Here is a 21470-nt window from a genome sequence, read left to right on the forward strand (position 1 = left end):
GGGTTAGGATTAGTGTTAGGTTTAGGCTTAGGCTTAGGCTTTGCATTAGGGTTAGATTTAGAGTTAAGGTTAGATCTAGGGTTAGGGCTAGGGATAAGGAAATGGCTAGGTTAGGCCTAGGGTTAGGGCTAGGTTTACAGTTCCAGTAAGGGATAGAGTTAGAACTAGTTTTAGGGTTAGGGAGAGAGTTATACTTAGTTTTAGAGCTAGGGTTAGGTTATGTTTAGGGTTAGGGATAGGGCTAAGTTAGGTCTAAGATTAGGGATAGGGTTGGTTCTAACTTAGGCCTAGGTTTAATGTTAGGGTTATGAATAATGCTATGTTTAGTGCTAATATGGGCTAGGGTTTGTGTTCGGATTAGGGCTAGGATTATATCTAGGTCTAATGTTAGGTCTAGGGTTATGGTTGTGGATAGTTTTAGGGTTAGGTTTTGGCTAAGTCTAATGTAAGGATTTGGTTTAGGGTAAGAATCAGTTTAGATCTAAGGGAATTATTAAGGTCAGTGTCATGGTTAGGGTTTTTATTTAGGTTTGAGTTTAGCGTTAGGACTCAAATTAGCATTTGGTTTATGGTTAGGATAATGACAGGTTTAGATTTAGGGTTCAGGTTAAGTTTAGGTTAATTGATAAGGTTAGGTTTAGTGATAGGTTTAGGTTTAGGCCTGGGATTAGCTTTAGGGAAAGACTTATGTTTAGAGTAAAGGATACAGTTAGAGTTAAGGTTAGGGCTAGGGTTATGGTTAGGATTAGGTCTTAAGATATGGTTAGGCCTAGAATTAGCATTAGTTTATCGGTTATGATTAGGTTAATGGATACAGTTAGAGCTAAGGTTATAGCTAGACTTATGGTTAGGATTGGGTCTTGAGTTAGTGTTAGGGTATGAGTTAGAACTAGGTTTAGGATTAGTTTTATGTTTAGTGTAAGAGTTAGGTTCTGAGCTATGATTAGGGTTAGAGCAAGGGTTAGGTTCAAGGTTATGTTTAAGTATAGGATTACAGTAGGTTAAGCTTTAGGGTTAGGGTTAGGGGAATGGTTATAATTAAGTTTAGGGTTAGGGTTAGGGTAATAAATATGGTTAGATGTAGGTTTAGGGTTAGGAAAAGTGCTAGATTTAAGTTTAGGGTTAAGGTTAGGTCTATGGTTATGTTTCAGTTTATGGTAAGGTTTAGGGTTTGATTTATGGTTAGGGCTATAGTGAATATTAGCTTAGGGTTAGGTCAAGGTTTAGTTTTCTGTTTAGGGTTATGGTTAAGGTTAGGGTTAAGGCTAGGGTTACTTTTAGGTTTAGGGTTAGGGCTAGGGTAATGGGTAAATTTAGAGCTATGATTAGGGCTTGTGTTAAGATTAGGATTAGAACTAGTTTTAGGGTTAGATTCAGGGATATTTCTAGGTTTATGTTTACAGTAAGGGTTAGGTTTTGAGCTAGGGTTATAACTAAAGTGATTGTTAGGTTTGGGTTAGGGCTAGGGTCAGGGTCAGTGTTATGCTTAGAGCTAGGTTAAGGCCTAGACTTATCTCTAGTTTTTGTGTTAGGTTTAGGCCTAGGGTTAAAGCCGAGTGTAATGTAAGAGCTAGGATTATGATTAGGGCTAGTTTTCGAGTTTGCGTTATGCCAAGATCTATAGTTTCATTTAGATTTTCAGTTAGGGTCAGGTTTAGAATTATGTTTACTTCTAAAGGCAGAGTCAGTGTTTGGGTTAGAGTTCAAGTTAGGGTTACAGCCAGAATTAGGAGTAGGTTTAGGTCTAGGTGTAGGGTTAGTGTTTGTGTTAGGATAAGGGTTATTGTTAGGCCCAGGAGTAGGTTTATGTTTAGGTCTAGGGCTTGATATAAGGCTAGATTTAGGATTAGGTTTAGGTCCAGGGCTAGTGTTAGGTTTTAGTCTAGTGTTAGGGTCAGGTTTAGAACTAGGGTTTGTGTTAGGGTCAGAATAAGGGTCAGGGTTAGGTTTCAGATTTGGGATTGTATTAGAGCTAGACTGAGGGCTAGGGTCAGGACTATTAATAAGGTTAGGATTTTGGATAGCCTAAGGATTAGGCATAGGTCTATTGCTACCATTAGGGTTAGGGTTATTCATAGGGTAAAAAATAGTCTTAGAGCTAGGTTTAGGGTAGAGTTAGGGTTATGGTTAAATCAGGTTTAGGGCTCAGATTAGGGCTATTTTTCTGGTAAGGGTTAGGGCTAATGATAGGGCATTGGCTAATGTAAGAATTAGGGTTACAATGAGGGTTATTTTTAGGGTTCAGGTTAGGAGAAGGTCTAGTGTTACTGTTAGGTTTAAGGTTTCAATGATATTTAGAGCTAGGGTTAGTGTTAGGATATGAGTCAGGGTCAGGGTTAGTGTTAGGACTCGAATTAAAAATAGGTTTATTTTAATTTTCAGTTTAAGTTTAGGAGGGTGTTTACAGCTAGGATGAGTGTTAGGATATGAGTCAGGTTCAGGATTAGATTTAAGGTTAGTGTTAGGATTCAAATTAAGTCTATGGTTAGGTCTAGGTGTAGTGTTAGGGTTTGGTTTAAGTTAAGGTTTATGTTTAGGGCTAATGCTTAGTTTGTTTTACTGCTAGGGTTAGAGTTAGGGCTAGTTTTACCATTAGCATTAGGGTTAGGGCTAGTTTTAGTGATAGGCTTAGGCTTAGGTTTAGGGTTAGATTTTGAGTTAGGGGTAGATCTATGGTTAAGGCTTGGACTAAAGTTAGGGCAAGGGTTAGGGCTAGAGTTAGGGTTATGTTAATGGTTAGGCTTAGAACTAGGGATAGGTATAGTTTGAGAGTTAGAGTTAGTTTTAGGTCTATTGTTAGGTTTACATTTAGGTATAAGTTAGCAGTATGGCCAGTGTTAGAGTTTGCTCTAGGTTGAGGGTCAGTTTTAGACCTAAAGTTTGTGTTAGGGTCAGAATAAGGGTCATGGTTAGCATAAGAGTTTGGGATAGGATTAGAGCTAGAATGAAGGCTAGGGTCAGGACTATTAATAGGGTTCAGACTTTAGTTAGCCTAAGGAATAGGGATAGATCTAGGTTTACCATTAGGGTTATGGTTTCACTTTGGGTAAAGAAGAGCTAAGTTTAGGGCTATGGTTAGGGTAGGGTTAGGGTTAAAGTTAGGTTTAGGGTTCGAATTAGGGCTAATTTTGTGTTAGGTTTAGGGCTAGTGTTAAGGCAATCACTAATATAATAACTAGGGTTACAATTAGAGTTAGTTTAGGGTTAGGGTTAGGGTTTTGGCAGTTTTAGTGTTAGGGTTAAGTTTAAGGTTATGGTGATATTTAGATCTAAGGTTAGTTTTAGGATATGAGTCAGGGTCAGTGTTAGGGTTAGGACTCACATAAGGGTTAGGGTTTCTGTTAAGTTTTGGTTTAAGTTTAGGATGGTGTTTCAAGCTAGGGCGAGTTTAGCATATGAGTCAGTGTAAGGTATGCTTTTAAGGTTAGGGTTAGGACTCGAATTAAGGCTATGGTTAGGTCTAGGTGTAGTGTTAGGGTTTGGTTTAAGTTAGGGTTAGGGTTAGGGCTATTGCTTGGTTTTGTTTTACTTTTAGTGGTAGGGTCAGGGCTAGTTTTATGATTAGCGTTAGGATTAGGTTTAGTGTTAGCATGAGGCTTAGGCTTAGGTTTAGGGCTAGGACTAAGGATTATGCAAGGGTTAGGGCTAGGGTTAGGGTTATGGTAAGGGCTAGGATTAGAATTAGTTATAGGGCTAGTGTGAGAATTATTGTAAGTCTGAGGGCTAAGGTTAGGATTAGTGTTAGGAATAGGGCTAAATTAAGGCTAGGATTAGGTCTATGGTTAGTTTTCAGTTTAAGTATAGAATTATGGTTATATTAAGGATTTAGTCTAGTGTAAGTGATGGTGTTATGCTAGTTTTAGAGGTAAGGTGATGTTTAGAATGATAGTTAGAGTTAGGGTTACAATTAAGGCTAGGTTTAGGGCTAGAATGAGGGCTACGTTTTGTTATAAGTTTAAGGCTAGGATTAGGAGTATGGCTAATTTCAAGTCTAGAATTAAGTTTAAAGATAATTTTAAGGTTAGGATTATGGGTACATCTAGTGTAAGGTTTAGGTTTAGGGTTAGGGTCAGGTTTAGGGCTAGGGGTATTATTAAGGTGAATGTCTAGGTTAGGGTTTGGAATAGGTTAAGCTTAAAGTTAGGGATTGAATTAGCATTCAGGTAAAGTTTTGGTTAATGATAGGCTTAGAATTAGGGTTCATGTTAGGTTTAGGGAAATGGAATGGGATAGGATTAGAGATAGGATTAGGTTTAGTCCAAGGGTTAGCATTAGGTTTAGGGTTATTGTTATGGTAATGTATAGGGTTAGGGCTAGGGTTATGGTTATGATTATGGCTAGGTCTAATTTTAGGGTTAGTATTAGGGTTAAAGCTCGGATTATTGCTCGGCTTAGGGCTACAATTTGGGTTAAGATAGTGCTCGTTTTAGAATTACAGCTAATGTAAGTACAAGGGTTGTAATTAGGGGTAATTTTAGGGTTAATATTAGGGCTTGGTTTAGTGTTAGTGTTAGTGTTAGGATTAGGGTGATGTTTAGAACTAGAATTAGTTTTAGTGTCAGAGTCAGTGTCACGGTTAGTTTTAGGGTTCCACTTAAAACTCGAATTAAGGCTAGGGTTACAGGTAGGTGTTTGGTTATTGTTTGGTTTAGTTTAAGGGTTAGGTATAGAGCTTATGACTTGGTTTTGTTTTAGGGCTACGGCTAGGATTAGGGCTAGTTTTAGGATTAGTGTTATAGTTAGGGCTAGTTTTAGGTTTAGGCTTAGACTTTGGGTCACTGTTAGATTTAGAGATAGATTGTTATCTAATGTTATTGCTTGGGCTATGGATAGGGCAAGGATTAGAACTAAGTTTAGGACCAGGTTAGTGTTATATTATGGTCTTGAGTTAGAACTAGTGATAGGGCTAGTGAAAGTTAGATTTATTCTTAGGTCTAGGGTTATGGATAGGTTTAAAGATTTGGGCTAAGATTAGGTCTAGGTTTATTATTCGGGTTAGAGCTAGGATTAGTGTTAGGTTGTTAAAATTAATCTAGTTTTAGGGCTTGGATAAGGGCTGGGGTTTTTGTTAGGATTAAGGGTAGGGCTAATGTTAGGTGTGGGGTTATGGTTGAGGAGAGGAAAATTTTGGGATTAGGTTTATGGCTATGTCTAGTTTAAGGGTTAGATTTATAGTGAAGGATCAGGTTTAGAGCTAGGTGAATTATTAGGGTCAGGATTAGGTTAGAGTTTGGTTGAGGCTAGTGTTTAGGGTTAGGGCTCAAATAAGCATTAGGGTCAGGGTTAGGGTAATGATAGGTTCTTGTTTATGGTTCAGCTTAGGTTTACGGTAATTGATAGGGTTAGGTTTAGCGATAGGGTTTGTGTTAGGCCTAGGGTTAGCATTAGGGTAAGGGTAATGGTTAGGATAATGGATAGCATTAGAGCTAAGGTTAGGGCTAGGGTTGTGGTCAGGAATAGGTCTTGAGTTATGGTTAGGGTTAGGGTTAGAACAAGGGTTAGTACAAGGGTTAGTGTTAGGGTTATGTTTAGAATAAGGGTTAGGTTTTTAGCTAGGGTTTGGGCTAGGGCGATTGTTAGGTTTAGAGTTAGGTCTAGGGATAAGATTAGAGCATGATTAGGGTTAGGATTGGATTAGGGCTAGCATCATCATTAGGGGTAGGGTTAGGGTTAGAGTAATGGATATGTTTATATGTAGGCATAGGGTTAAGATTAGTGTTAGATTGAGGTTTAGGTTTAGGTTTAGGGCTATGGTTATGTTTAAGTTTATGGTAAGTGTTAGGATTGAGCTACAGTTAGGTCTATGGCAAGTGTGAAGTTTAGGTTTAGGTCTAGTGTTAGTTTTCTGATTAGGTTTTTCGTAGGGTTATCAATATGTTTAGGGTTAGTTTTAGGGTAATGGGTAGGTTTTGAGCTAGCTTTAGGACTAGGGTTAAGTTTAGGATTAGGGCTAATGTTAGGAGTATATTTAGGGATAGGTGTAGGTTTATGTTTAGGATAAGGGTCAGGTTTGAGCTAGGGTTAGGACTAATCAAGTGTTAGGTTAGTGTTAGGGTTCGGGTTAAGGTTAGTGTTATGCTTAGGCCTAGGATTAGCTCTAGGTTTTGTGTTAGGTTTATGCCTAAGGTTAGTGGTGTGGGTAATGTAAGATATTGGGTTATGATTAGGGCTAGTTTGAGAATTAGAATTTTGGCTAGGTCTAGTATTAGGATTAGATTTTTGGTTAGGGCCAGGTTTAGAGTTAGGTTTATTTTAAATGCAGGGTCAGTGTTTGGGTTCGAGTTAGAGTTAGGTTTAAAGCCAGAATTAGAACTAGGTTTAGGTCTAGGGGTAGGGTTATTTTTTTGTGTTAGGTTAAGGGTTACTTTAAGGGCTAGGTATAGGTTTTTGTTTAGGTCTAAGTGCAGAGTTAAGGCAAGATTTAGAATTCGGTTTAGGTCTGGGGATAGTGTTATGGTTAGGGCCAGGGTTAGACCTAGGATTAGTGTTAGGGTTAAAATAATGATTAGGGTTATCATTAGGGTTTGGAATAGGGTTAGAGCTAGAGTGAGCATAGGGTTATGACTATTAATAGGGTTAGGGCTTTGGTTAGCTTAAGGATTAGTGATAGGTCTAGGGTTATCATTAGGGTTAGTGTTTCACTTTGGGTAAGGGATAGGCTTAGAGCTAGGGTTAGGGCTAGATTTAGGTTTAGGGTTAGGGTTTTATCTAGGTTTAGGGCTCAGATTAGGTCTAATTTCTGTGTTAGGGTTAGGGCTAATGTTATGGCAATGGATAATGTAAGAACTAGGTTACAATTGGGCTTAGGGGTAGGGGTATGTCAAGTGTTAGGGTTGGGTTTAATGTTAGGTGATATTTATAGCTACATTGATATTAGGATACGATTCAGAGACAGTTTTAGTTTTAAGGTTAGGGCTTGGACTCAAATAAGTGCTAGGATTATTAGTAGGGTTCAGTATAAGGAGAGGGTGGTCTTTAGAACTAGGGTGACTGTTAGGATATGAGTCAGTGTCAGGGTTAGTTTTAAGTTAAGGGTTATGAGTCGAATTTAGGCTATGGTTACTGTTAGGGTTTGGTTTTATTTTAGGGTGGTGTTTAGACCTAGGGTGTTAGTATATGAATCGGGGTCAGGGTAAGATTAAGGTTATGGATAGGACTTGAATTAGGGGTAGGGTTAAGTCTAGGTGTAGTGTTAGAGTTTGGTTTAATTTAAGGTTTTAGATTAAGACTATTGCTCAGTTGTTTGTTTGTTTGTTTGTTTGTTTTCGAGAGAGAGAGAGAGAGAGAGAGAGAGAGAGAGAGAGAGAGAGAATTTTTAAATATTTTTTTATTATTTTTTTAGTTTTTGGTGAACACAACAATTTTTTTAATTATATTTTTATTGTTGCTGAGGATTGAACCCAGCACCCCGTGCATGCCAGGTGAAAGTGCTACCGCTTGAGCAACATCCTCAGCCCCTATTGCTCAGTTTTGTTTTTGTCCTACATTATATGATTAACATTAAGATTAGGACTAGTGTTTGTGTTAGGCTTAGGCTTAGAGTTATGTTAAGACTTGGAGTTAGAGTTAGATCTAGGGTTAGGGATAGATCTAAGGATAGGGCAAGGGTTAGGGCTAGGTTTAGGGTTATGGTAAATGATAGGGATAGAACTAGCGATAAGGCTAGGGTTAGAGTTAGAGTCAGTCGTAGGGCTAGGGTTACGGTTAGTTTTAGGGATAGGGCTAAATCTAGGCAAGGATTAGAACTAGGGTTTGTATTCAGCTTAGGCCTAGCATTAGGGCTAGCTTTAGGTTAAGTTTAGGGTAAGGGATAAGTCATAGCTAGGTTTAGAGGTAGAGTGAGGGTTAAATTAGGATTAGGGCTAGAGTTAGGGTTATGATTAAGGCTAGGTTTAGGGCTAGGATGAGGGCTAATTTTGTTGCAGGGTTAGGTCTTGTATTAGGGCTAGGGATACTGTCAGGACTAGTGTTACAGTTAGGAGTAGATTTAGAATTAGGTGTATATCTTAGTCTAGGGTAAGTGCTAAGTTTAGGGTAAGGGTCAGTTTTAGAGCTAGGGATATTTTTAGGTTCAGGGTGAGGATTATGGTTTGTATCATGTTAAGATTTAGGGATAGGCCTCAAATGAGCATTATAGTTAGAGTTAGGATTAGGGTAATGAATATGGTTAGGTTTAGGGTTCAGGGTAGGTTTAGGGTAATGGAGAGATTTAGATTTTGTGATAGGGTTAGGATTAGGCCTAGGAATAGCATTAGGAATAGGGTTATCATAAAGGTAATATATAGGCTTAGGGTTAGGGTTAGGGTTAGGGCTAGGGTTAGGGTTATTGTTAGGGATAAGGCCAGGGTTATGTTTAGGCCAAAGTTTAGGCTTTGAGCTATGGTGAGGTCTAAGGTGAGGGTTAGGCTTAGGGTTAGGTTAATCGTAAAATTAACGTCAGGGGTAGTTTAAGGGTTAGAGTTTGTACTCGAATTAGGGATAGGTTTAGGGCTAGGTGTAGAGTTAGGTTATGGTTTAGGTTAATCGTAAAGTTAGGTTTATGGTAAGGGTTATGCTTACAGTATGTTTAGGCCTTGGATTAGGGCTAAGTTTTGTATTATGTTTAGGTCTAGGGTTAGTGCTATGGGTAATGTAAGATCTAGTTTCAGGGTTAAGTTTAGGGTTGGGGTCAGGTTTAGACCTATAATTAGTGTTATGGTCAGAATAAGGGTGAAGTTTAGGGGTAGGTTTTGGGTTAGGTTGAGACCTAGAATAAGAGCTAGAGTTTGGACTAGTAATACGTTAGTGTTTGATTTATGCTAATGATTACGATTAGGACTAGGGTTAGCATTAAGGATAGGGTTTGACTTAGGATAAGGTATAGGGTTAGAGCTAGCCTTAGAACTAAGTTTAGGGTTAGGTGTAGGGCTAGGTTTAGGTTTAGGATTAGGGTTAAATCTAGTTTTAGGGCTCAGATTTGGGCTATTTTTGTTTTAGGGTTAGGGCTAGGGTTAGAACTAAGTCTAATGTAAGAACTAGGGTTATTATTAGGGTTAGATTTAGGGTTAGGGTTTGGGATTTGAATGGTGTTAGCATTTGCTTTATGGTTTGGGTGATATATAGAACTAGGGATAGTGTTTGGATATGAGTCAGGGTAAGGGTTAGTTTTAGTCCTAGGACTCTTATTTGACCTAGAGTTATGGCTAGTTGTGTGATAGGATTTGGTATAAGTTAGGTTTAGGGTTAGGGTAATGGCTCAGGTTTTTTAGGGCTAGGGATATTGTTAGTGTTAGTTTTATGATTAGCGATAGTGTTCAGCTCATGGTTGGGTGAGGTTTAGGCTTAAGGTTAGGGTTAGATTTAGAGTTTATAACCATAATTTAGAGTTATGATTAGATCTAGGGTTAGGGCTAATGTTAGGGCTGGTGTTAGGTTTATGGTAATGAACAGGTTTAGAAATAGAAACAGGGCTATATTGAGTGTTAAAGTTATTCTTAGGGCTAGAGTTAGGGATTTGCTTAGGGTTAGAGCTAAATTAGGGCTAGATTAGCGCTAGGTTTAGTGTTAAGGTTGAGCCCATGATTAGGGCTAGAATTAGGGTTAGTTTTAGTGTTAGACTTATGGTTAGTTTTAGGGGAAGGGATGAGGTAATGGCTAGTTTCAGGGGTAGCCAAGGGTTAAAATTAGATATAAGAATAGGGTGAGTATTCGGGTTAGGTTTAAGGCTAGGTTTAGGGCTAGGGTGAGGGCAAGGGTTTGTGTTAGGTTTATAGCTAGGATTAGATCTAGGGCTAATATCAGGTCTATGTTTATGTTTAGGATTAGTGTTAACTTTAGCTTTATGGCTAGGTCTAGTGGAAAGTTAGGTTTAGGGTAAAGGTCAGGTTTAGAGCTAGGTGTATTATTATGCTCGGAGTATGGTTTAGGGCTTTGTTTAGGATAGGATTTTTGGTTAGGGTTCAAATTAGCATTAGGGTTAGAGTTAAAGTAATGGATAGTGTTGGGTTTAGGGTTCAGATTCGGTTTAGAGTAATAGATAGGGTTACAGTTAGCGATAGGATTAGGCTTTGGCCTGGGGTTAGCATTTGGGTTAGGTTTATGTTTAGGGTAAAGGATAGGGTTAGTGCTAGTGTTAGGGATTGTGTTAACGTTAGTATTTTGGCTAGGTTTAGAGATAGGCCTAGGGTTATTGTTAGTGTTAGGTTTAGCAGAAGTGTTAGCGTTTGAGCTAGGGTTAGGTCTAGGGTGAGTGTTTGAGTTAGAGTCAGGGCTATGGTTAGTATTAGGGTTAGGGTTATGGCTTGGGTTAGCATTAGGTTTAGGGTTGTGTTTAAGGTAATGGATAAAGTTTTTGCTAGGATTTGTGCTATGGTTACAGTTAGGATTAGGGCTAGTTTTAGGGTTAGGTTGAGGTTTAGGGCTATTGTTATGTTTAGGATAAGAATTAGAATTTGAGTAGGGTTAGGGTTGGGGCCAGTGTTAGGGTTAAGGTTAGATCTAGGGACAGGGTAAGGGTTATGTGTAGATCTATGTATAGGGCTAGGTTGTGTGTGAGGTTTAGGGCTAGTGTTAGCTGTATGGGTAATGTAAGAACTAGGGTTATGGTTATGGGTAGATTTAGGGTTTGTCTAGTGTTAGGGTTAGTTTTTCAGTTAGGTTAAGTTTTAGAGCTAAGGTTTGTGTTAAGATAAGTATCTAGGGTTAATTCTTGGGTTATGGTTAGGTATAGATTTAGGGTTATGTTTATGGTTAGGTCTAGTGTTAGGGTTAGATTTAGGGTAAGGGTCAAGTTTAGAGTTAGATGTATTATTAAGATCAGGATATGGCTTACAGTCCAGTTTAGGTTAAGTTTTAGGTTTAGGGCTTTAATTAGCATTAGGGTTAGAGTTAGGGTTAGGGTAATGAACAGGCTTAGGATTAGAGTACAGGATAGTTTTACAGTAATGATTAGGTTTAGAGATCATGATAGTGTTAGGGTTAAGCCTTGGGTTAGAATTAGGGTTAGGATTATGTTTAGGGTAATGGATAGGATTAGAGCTAGTATTATGGCTAGGCTTTCAGTTAGGATTAAGGCTAGGGTAAGGGTAGTGTATAGAATTAGAGCTATGTTTAGGGCTATGGTTAAAGGTAAAATTAAGTCTAGGGTTAGTTTAGGCTTTGGGATAGGGCTAGGGTTATGTTTAGGGTAAAGTTTAGGCTTTGAGCTAGGGTTAGGTCTAGGGGGAAGGATAAGGTTAGGGATAGGGCTACAGTTAATTTAGGGTTACACTTAGGGCTAGGTTTATGCCATTGGATTAGAGTTAAGTTTTGTGTTATTTTAGGCCTAGGGTTAAGGCCATGGGTAGTTAAGAGTTAGGGTTATGATTAGGGCTAGTTTTAGGTTTAGGGTTATGGCTAGGAGTAATTTTAAGATTAAGTTTTGAGTTAGGGTGAGCTTTGGAGCTAGGTTTATGTTAGGGTCAGGGTCAGTGTTCATGTTAGAGTGAGTGTAGGGGTTACTGCCAAAATTAAGACTAGGTTGAGGTGTAGAATTTGGGTTAGTGTTTGGGTCATGGTAAGGGTGATTTTTAGTGCTAGGGAAAGGTTGTTGTTCAGGTCTAGGTCTAGAGTTATGGCTAGATTTAGGATTAGGTTTAGGTCTAGGACTAGTGTAAGGTTTATATTTAGGTATAGGATTACCAGTAGGGCTAATGTTAGGGTTTGGGTATGGGTTAGAATCAGGTTAAGACCTACGGTTAATATTAGGGTCAGTATAAGTTTCAGGGTTAGGATTAGGGTTTGGGTTATGGTTAGAGATAGAATAAGGGCTAGGGTTAGGTCTAGTAATAGAGTTAGGATTTGGGATAGGCTGATGGATTAGGGTTAGGACTAGGGTTAGCATTAGGTTTAGGGTTTGGCTTAAGGTAACAAATAGGATAAGAGCTAGAGTTAGAGAAGGGTTAGGGACTATCTTATGGTTACAGTAATATTGGGGTTAAAGCTAGTGTTAGCACTTTGATTAGGGCCAGGTTTTGGGTTATGTTAGGGCTAGTGTTAAGGCTACAGCTAATGTAGAAACTAGGGTTATTATTAGGGCCAGTTTTTGGGTTAGTGTTAAGGCTAGGTCAAGTGTTAGGGTTAGAGTTAGTGTTAGCATGATATTTAGAGCTAAAGTTAGTGTTAGGGTCAGGATCAGTTTTCAGGTTAGAGTTAGCTTTATGGTTAAAGCCAGAATTATCACTAAGGTTAGGTTTAAGTGTAGGGTTAGTGTTTGGTTTAGGTTAAGGTTAATTATTAGGGCTAGGGCTATGTTTTTGTTTATGTCCAGGGCTAAAGGTACGGCTAGATTTAGGATTAGGTTTAGGTCTAGGGCTAGTGTTATGGTTAGCTTTTGGAATAGGTTTATTTCTAGTTCTAGTGTTAGGGTTCAGTATAGGGTTATGGTCAGGTTTAGACCTACAGTTAGCATTAGAGTCAGAATAAGTGTCAGGTTTGAGTTATGTTTAGAGCTGCAATGAGGGCTAGGGTTAGGACTAGTAATGGGATTAGGGTTAGGACTAGGATTAGACCTAGGGTTAGGGCTACATTTAGGATAGGGTTAGGGCTAGATTTGGATTAGTTTTAGTGTAAAAGCTAGAGTTAGGTTTCAGATTATGGCTAAATTTTGGTTAGAGATAAGGCTAGGTGTAGAGTTACAGCCAATGTTGAAGTGGAGTTACGATTTGGGCTAGTTATAAGATTGCAGTTAGGACTAGGTCTAGTGTTAGGGTTTGGTTTAACATTAGGGTGATGTTTAGAGCTAGCGTTAGTATTAGGGTCAAAATTAACGTCAGGGGTAGTTTAAGGGTTAGAGTTTGTACTCGAATTAGGGCTAGGTTTAGGGCTAGGTGTAGAGTTAGGTTATGGTTTAGGTTAATCGTAAAGTTAGGGCTATGGCTCGGTTTTTGTTTTAGGGCTAGGGCTATAGTTAGGGCTAGTTTTAAGATTAGCATTAAGTTTAGGACTAGTGTAGTAATCCTAACTCTAAATATAACTCTAAGCCTAAGACTAGCACTAGAAATAGACCTATTCCTAAACCTAACCCTAACACTAGTCTTAGGTTTAAAGTTAGATTTTGATTTAGGATTAGATCTAGGGTAATGTCTAGATCTAAGGGTATGGCTAGCGTTAGATCTAGATTTATAGCTAGGAATAGGGATATGGTATAAATAGGGTTAGAACTAGGGATAGGGCTAGGGCAAGAGTGAGAGTTAGTTTTAGGGCTAGGCTTAGGGTTTGGTTAGGTTAGGGCTTAATTAGGGCTAGGAATAGGGCTAGGTTTATGTTTATGTTTAGACCTAAGATTAGTTTTGGACTTAGGGTTAGGTTTAGTGTAAATAATGAGGCTATAGCTTGGTTTAGGGCTAGGATGAAAGTTATAATTAGGGTTAGGGCAAGGGTTTTAATAGAGTTATTGTAAGGCTAGGTTAAGGACTAGGATGAGGGCTAGGATTTGTGTTTTGGTTAGGGCTAGGATTAGTGTTGGGGTAAATGTTCGTTCTAGGGTTAGGGTTAAGGATAGTTTTAGGTTTAGGTTTATGGTTATGTTTAGTGTAAGGGTTAGATTTAGGGTAAGGGTCAAATTTAGAGCTAGGGGTTTATTAGTGTCAGGGTCGTGTTTAGGGTTTTGTTTAGTTTAGGGTTTAGGTTTAGGGCTTAAATTAGCATTATGGTTTGCTTTATGGTCATAATAGGGTTAAGTTTAGGCTTCAGGTTAGGTTTAGCATAATCGATAGTGTTACAGTTAGGCATAGGGTTAGATTTAGGCCTAGGGTTAGCATTGGAATTAGGGCTATGTTTAGGGTAATTGATAGTATTAGAGCTAAGTTTAGGGCTAGGGTTATGGATAAGATTAGGGCTAGTGTTAAGGTTAGGGTTAGGTTTAGGGCAAAGGTTTGTATTAAGATTAGAGCTAGGATTACAGCTAGGTCAAATGTCAGGTCTATGGTTACATTAGGAATAGATTTAGGGTTAGGTTTATGGCTAGGTCTAGTATAAGGGTTAGGTTTAGAGGTAGAGTCAGGGTTAGAGCTAGGTATATTATTACAGGAAGGGTCAGAGTTAGGGTATGGCTTAGTTTAAGTTGGATAGGGTTAGTTTTAGGGTTCAGGTTAGGTTTAGGTTAATGAATAAGGTTAGGGTTAGCAATAAGTTTAGAGTTAGGCCTAGGGTTACCATTTGGGTTATGGTTATGGTTAGGGGAATGATAGGTTTAGAGCTAGTGATAAGGCTAGGGTTATGGTTAGAGTTCTGGCTAGGGTTAGTGTAATGTTTAGGGGTAGGTTTTGGGTTAGGGTTAGTTTTAAAACTATGGTTAAATCTCAAATAAGGGCTAGGTTTTGGGTTTGGATAGGGCTAGGGTTAAGGCTATGGCTAATGTATGAACAAGTGTTACAATTAATGCGAGTTTTATGGTTAAGGTTAGGGTGATGTTTAGAGCAAGGGTTATATTTAGGTTCAGTATCAGGGTCAGGGTTAGATTTAGTGTTATGTTTAAGACTCGAATTAGGGCAAAAGTTAGTGCTAGGTGTAGGGTTAGGTTTTGGTTTAGGTTAAGGTTTTTGGTTAGGGCTCTGGCTCAGTTTTGTTTTAGGGCTATGGCTAAAGTTAAGGCTAGATTTTGGATTAGCATCAGGGTTAGGGCTAGTGTTATAGTGAAGTTTAAGCTTAGTGTTATGGTTAGATTTAGGGTGAGGGTTGATCTAGAGTTAGGGCTCATGCTAGGGTTAGGGCTAGGGTTAGGATTATGGTAAGGAATATGGTTAGAACTGGGGATAAGTCTAGTGTGATAATTAGAGTTACTCTTAGGAGTAGGCTTAGGGCAAGTGTTAGGACAAAATTAGGGCTAGGATTAGGACTAGGGTTAGTGTTAGGTTTAAGCCTAATGGTTGGCCTTGGGTTAGCACTGGGGTTAGGGTTAAGTTTTTGGAATGGGTGTGGTTATAGCTATGTTTAGTTCTAGGGAGAGGGTTAGAATTAGGATTCAGACTAGGGTTATGGTTCAGTTTAATATTAAGGCTAGGATTAGGGCCAGGTTGAGGGGTAGGTTTTCTGATAGGTTTAGGCCTAGGACTCGGGCTAGGGATAATATCAGGTCTAGGGTTATGGTTAAGGATAGTTTTAGGATTAGGTTATGGCTAGGTCTAGTGTAAGGATTCGGTTTATATTAAAGGTCAGCTTTAGAGGGAGAATTATTATTTGTGTCATGGTCAGGTTCAAGGTTAGCGTTTGGTTTACATTAAGGTTAAGGGGATAGGGCTCCAATTAGCATTAAGGTTAGGTTTAGAGTTAAGGTAATGGAAGGGTTTACATTAGGTTTTAGTAAATGTATAAGGTAATGGATGGGTTAGGTTTCAGTGATCGGTTTAGGGTTAGCATTAGGGTTAGGATTATGTTTAGTGTAATTGATAATTTTAGAGCTAGGGTTATGGCTAGTTTATGGTTTGGATTAAGTCTAGGATTAGGGTTAGGTTTAGGGATAGGGATAGGGTTTGGTTTAGAGTAAGTTTTAGGGTTAGGGTAAGTGTTAGCTTAGGGTTAAGGTTATGGTTATGTTAGGATAAGTGTTAGTGTTTTAGCTAGGGTTAGGGCTAGTGTGAGGGTTAGGTTTAGGTTCACTTCTGAGTTCAAGACTATGGTTAGAGTTAGGTTTAGTTTTAGGGATAGGGTTTTAATTAGGGTTACAGTTAGTGTTAGGGTAAAGGATATGTTTAGAGCTAAAGTTTGGTCAAAGGTTAAGTTTAGGATTAGGGCTAGTTTTAGGATTAGGATTTAGGATAGGGCTAGGGTTATGTTTAGTGTAAGGGTTAGGCTTTTCGCTAGTGTTAGGTCTAAGGAGAGTTTTAGTATTAGAGTTAGGTGTAGAGTTAGGGCTAAGCTTAGTTTTATGCTTAGAGCTAAGTTTAGGCCGAGGATTAGCTCTGGATTTTGTGTTAGGTTTAGGGCTAGGGTTAGGACTATGGGTAATGTAAAAGCTAGGGTTATGTTTAGGGCTAGTTTTAGGTTTGGGATTTAGCTAGGTCTAGTGTTACGTCTAGATTTTGGGTTAGTTTCAGGTTTCAAGCTTCTTTAAGTGTTAGGATCAGGGTCCGTGTTCAGGATAGTGTTAGGTTTAGGGTTAGAGCGAGATTTAGGACTAGGGTTAGGTCTAGGGATATGGTAAGTGTTTGGTTTAGGTTAAGGTTTAGTGTTAGGGCTAGTGCTAGGATTTTGTTTAGGTGTAGGTCTAGATTTATAGCTATATTAAGACTAGCTTTGGGTCTAGGTCTAGTGTTAGGCTGAGCTATAGGTATAGAGTTACCAGTAGGTCTAGTGTTAGGGTTTGGTTTAGGTTTAGAGTCAGGTTTAGACCTAGGGTTATTTTTAGGGTAAGATGAGGGTCAGGGTTAGGGTTAGAACTAGAATGAGGGCTAGGTTTAGGACTAGTAATACTGTTAGTGTTTAAGTTAGGCTAAGGATTAGGCATAGGGTTAGGGTTAGCATTTGGTTTAGGGTTTGGCTTACGGTAAGTGATAGGGTTAGAGCTATGGTTATGGTTCGGTTTTGGGTTAGTGTTAGGGCTAGTGTTAGGCTTAAGATTAAGGCTTCAGCTAGGGTTGGTGTAAGGCTAAATTAGTTCTTGGATTAGGGCTTTTTTTGTTTGCCTTAAGCATAGAGTTAGTGTTAGGGTTAGGTTTAAATTTAGGGTAAGAAATGGCATTATAGCTAAGTATAGTTGTAGGGTAAGGGTTACAATTTGGGTTAGGAGTAGGGTTCGGGTTAGGGTTATGATTAAAGCTAGGTGTAGGGCTAGGAAGAGAGCTAGGGTTTGCTTTAATTTTAGGACTAGGATTAGGGCTAGGGCTAATTTCCGGTCCAGAATTATGGTTAAAGATAGTTTCAGGGTTAGGATTCTGGCTACGTATAGGGTAAGGGATAGGTGTAGGGTTATGTTAAAGTTTAGAGCTAGGGGTTTTATTAGAGTCAAGGTCAGGATTAGGGTTTGGGATAGGTTAAGGTTTAAATTTAGGGCTTGAATTAGTGTTAGTGTTAGGGTAATGAAAGTTTTAGGTTTTGGTTCAGGTTAGGTTCAGGGTAATAGATTGGGTTAAGTTTTGGGTTCATGCCTAGGGTAAGCATTAGGGTTTTGGTTTTGGTTATGATAATGGGTAGAGTTAGAGATCAGTTTAGGGCTAGGTTTATGGTTACGAATAGGGCTAGGGTTAAAGCTAGGATTAGGGCTAGGTTTGGGGTTAATTTAGGGATAGGGTTAGGGTTAGGGGTAATGTAAGTACTGATGTTTAGGGCTAGTTTTAGGGTTTTAGGGCTAGAGTTAATGTTAGGGTTAGTTTTAGGGTTAAGGTGATATTTAGAGCTACTAGTGCTAGGGTCAGTGCCAGGTTCAGGGTTAGTTTAAGGGTTCGGCTTACAACTTATATTAGGGCTAGGGTTAGGGCTAGGTTTAAGGTTAGAGTTTGGTTTAAGTTAAGTTTTAGGGTTATGGCTATATCTAGGTTTTGTTTTAAGGCTAGGACTATGGTTAGGGCTATGTTTAGCATCAGTGTTATGATTTGGGCTAGTGTTAGGGTTTGGCTTATTCTTCGGGTTAGGGCTTGATTTAGAGTTAGGATTTGTCTAAGGTTAGTGCTAGGGTAAAGGTTAGGGCAAGGATTAGGCCTAGGGTTAGGGTTATGGTAAGGGATAGGGTTTGAACGAGTGAAAGGTCTAATGTGAAAGTTAGAGTTAGTCTTAAAACTAGTATTAGGGATAGGAATAAATTTGGGCTAAGATTAGGGCTAGGATTAGTGTCAGGGTTAGGCCTAGAGTTTGGGTTCAGATTGTAATTATGGCTATGTTTAGTGCTAGTACAAGGGGTAAGGTTTGTGTTAGGTTTAGGGCTAGAATTTTAGCTACAGCTAATGTCAGGTCTAGGGTTACAGTTAGGGAGAATTTTAGGGAAATTTTTATGGCTAGGTCGATTGTAAGGGTTAGGTATACGATAAGAGTCAGGTTTAGAGCTAGGGGAAATTTAAGGGCCAGAGTCATTGGTTTAAGTTTGAGTTTAGAATTATGGCTCAAATTAGTGTTAGAGTTAGGGATAGGGTAAAGATAGGTTTAGATTTAGGGTTTAGGTGAGGTTTAGGGTAATTGATAGATTTGGAGATAGTGATAGGGTTATTGTTAGTCTTAGGGTTAGCATTAGGATAAGGGTTATGTTTAGGTTAATGGATACAGTTAGTGTTAAGGTTAGGGCTAGGGTTACTGTTAGAATTAGGTCTTCAGTTAGGGTGAGGGTGAGGGTTAGGATTAGGCTAGGTTTATGGCTCGGATGAGGTTTTGTGGTAGGGCTAAGATTAAGACCAGGGCTAAGGTCAGGTCTAGAATTACATTTAAGGGTAGTTGTAGTGTTTGGTTATGAATAGGTCTACTGTAAAGGTTAGGTTTAGTGTAAAGGTCAGGATTAGAGCTAGGTGTATTATAATGGTCAGGGTCAGGATTAGGGATTGGTTTTGCTTAAGTTTTAGAGTTAAGGCTCAAATTAGCTTTAGGTTTAGAGTAATGGATATGGTTAGGGTTAGGGTTCAGTTTAGGTTTAAGATTTTAAATAGCTTTAGGTATAGGTATAGAGTTATGTTTAGTCCTATTGTTAGCATTTGGGTTAGGCTTCAGTATAGGGTAAAAGATAGGATTACAGCTAGGGTTAGGGCTACGTTTATGGTTAGGATTAGGGCTCATGTTAGGGTTAGGGCTAGGGCTATGGTTAGGCCTAGGGTTAAGGTTAGGTTTAGGGTAAGTGTTATGGTTGCAGCTAAATTTAGGACTAGGGCGAGGGTTAGGGTTAGAGCAGATCCAGGGTAAATGATAGGGTTAGGGCTACATTTAGCATTAGGGTTAGGGTTAGAGTTCTGGTAATGGATAGAGATAGAGCTACGGTTTGGGCAATGGTTACAGTTAAAATTAGGGTTAAATTTAGGATTAGGAATAGGGAAATGTTAATGTTTAGGGTTAGGATTAGGGCTCAGTTTAGAGGTAATGTTAGGGTTAGAATTACTTTATTCAAATTACTTTGATACAATCCAGGATTCATCTTTAACTAACCTTACTCTGTTTCCCAGATTTAGGCAATTTAGTTCAAACTTTTGGTGTCCAGAACAGTTAATATTTTCATTTTACTTCATTTTGACCTATATGAGTAAATGTAAATGGACCTGGAAATCAAACTGGGTTTATGCTAGCTGCTTGAAACTGCACACACACCTTCAGTTCTTTGTGGGGCAATTCAGGTATGTTCCTTGCGAGTGTAGGCCTAAGTTGAAGCATTGCAAAAACAACTTTATCCTAGAGCTCTTTAGGAGAAAGCAGGGAATATGCATGCACTGAAATTCCTCCAATAATTATTTGGTCAGAATCGTTTGATACTGAGTAGGATTCATTATGTAGCTTGCCCCACAAAGCCTTCCAAACGTAGGACTTCTACAATCAATGCTTCTCTAATCAGTTTAGGGTTAATGTTAGCTTTGGGGTTAGGGCTAGTGTTAGATGTAGTGTTAGGGTGAGAGTAAGTTTTATTCTAATTTATTTGATACTTTGAAGGAGTCTTCATTCACCTAATATGCTCCTCAGGTTTGGGCCTTCTCATTTCAATGGTTTGCTAACAGGAACACTCTGTATTTTAAGGTTTCACTTCAAATTGACCTATATATGTAAATGAAAATGGAGGTTGAAATCAAACCGGTTTGGTGCTAGCTGCTTGAAACTTCAAACACTGAATCAGTTCTCTGTGGGAACTCTCTGGTTTGTTTCTTTTGAAAGTAGCCCTAAGATGAAGATGGGAAAACAACTTTATCTGAGAGCCCTTTAGCAGAAAACAGAGAAATATGCATGAACTGAAATACCACCTCAATTATTTGGTCATATTTTTTGATACTGCATAGGATTCACCTGAGTGCTTATCCCACTAGGCTCCCCAAGTTTGGGACTTCTAGGATAAACAATTTTTTTAAACAGGTTATGGTTTGTGTTAAGGATAATGTTAGGGCTAGCTAGTATTAGGATTAGAGTTTGTTTTGTTGAAATTTATTTGATACTGGGCAGAATTTATTTTTCTCCTTTCTTACTATACTCAACATATTTGGGCCTTCTAGGTTCAATGGTTCATTGTAAGGAACAGTTTGTATTTTAAAGTTTCAGTTCATTTTGTCCTATACAGGTAAAAGTACATGGAGCTGTAAATCAAACAGCATTGGTGCTAGCTGCTTGAAACTTCACACTCCATCAATTCTCTGTGAGAAATCTCTGGTTTGTTCTTGTGAGAGTAGGCCTATGCTGAAGCATGTATAAACAACTTAATCAAGACTTTTTTAGAAGATAACAGAAAAATGTGCATTTACTGATATACTCCATCAACTTTTTGGAAACATTTCTTTGATACTTTGCAGAACTTATCCCACAACTTGCCCCATTAGGCTGCCCAATTTATGAAAATCTATGGTCAAAGGTTTCATAAAAAAACTTAGGGTTAGGGGAAGACCTAAGGTTAGAGCTAGTGTTAGGCTTAGAGTTAGTTTTATTCAATATTCTTTGATACTTGGCAGGATTTATCTTTTAGCTTACTCTGTTCCCCAGGTTTAGACCTTCTCCATTCACTTGTTCACTGTAAGCAACATTTTGTGTTTTAATATTTCACATAATTTTGACCTATATGGGAAAGTTAATGGAGTTGAAAATCAAACATTTTTGTGCTAGCTTCTTGAAACTTCACACACCCCATCAGTTCTCTGTAGGGACTGTAGTATGTTCCTTGTAAAAGTAGGCCTATGCTTAAGTATACAAAAACAACTTAATCTGAGAGCCCTTTAGGAGAAAAGAGGAAAATATGCATGTACTGAAATACCTCCCATCATTATTTGGTCAGATTCATTTGATGTTGCATAGGATTCATCACTTAGCTTGCCCCACAAGGCTCCCAATGGGCAGGGATACTAGGATCACTTGTTCTCTAATAAGGGTTAATGTTAGGGTTAGTGTTAGAGTAGGGCTAGTCTTAGAGGTAATGTTAGAGTGAGAGTTAGTTTTATTCAAATTTATTTTATACTGGGCAGGATTCAACTTTTATCTAGCCTTAGTATGCTCCCAAGGTATGTTCTTCTCAATTCAATGGTTCACTATCATGAACACTTTGTATTTTAAGCTTTCACTTCATTTTGACACCTATGGGTAAATGGAAATGGAGGTGGAAATCAAACAGGCAGCCCTTCCCCTAAACCTAACCATAAACATAGCCCTAATCCTAGGTCAAAGCCTAACACTAAGCCTAGACCTATTCCTAGTCCTAATTTAGCATTAACCCTAACCCAAACTCTTGCCCTAAGACTAATTCTAACTCTTGCCATAGCCCTATTCCTAGTTCTAAACCTATCTTTTACCATAACCCAAACACTTGCCCTAATCTTAGCTCTCACACTAGCCATAGCCCTAACCCTAGAATTAACCAT

Source organism: Marmota flaviventris, chromosome 15, assembly GCF_047511675.1.
Source record: "Marmota flaviventris isolate mMarFla1 chromosome 15, mMarFla1.hap1, whole genome shotgun sequence".
Lineage (NCBI taxonomy): Eukaryota > Metazoa > Chordata > Mammalia > Rodentia > Sciuridae > Marmota > Marmota flaviventris.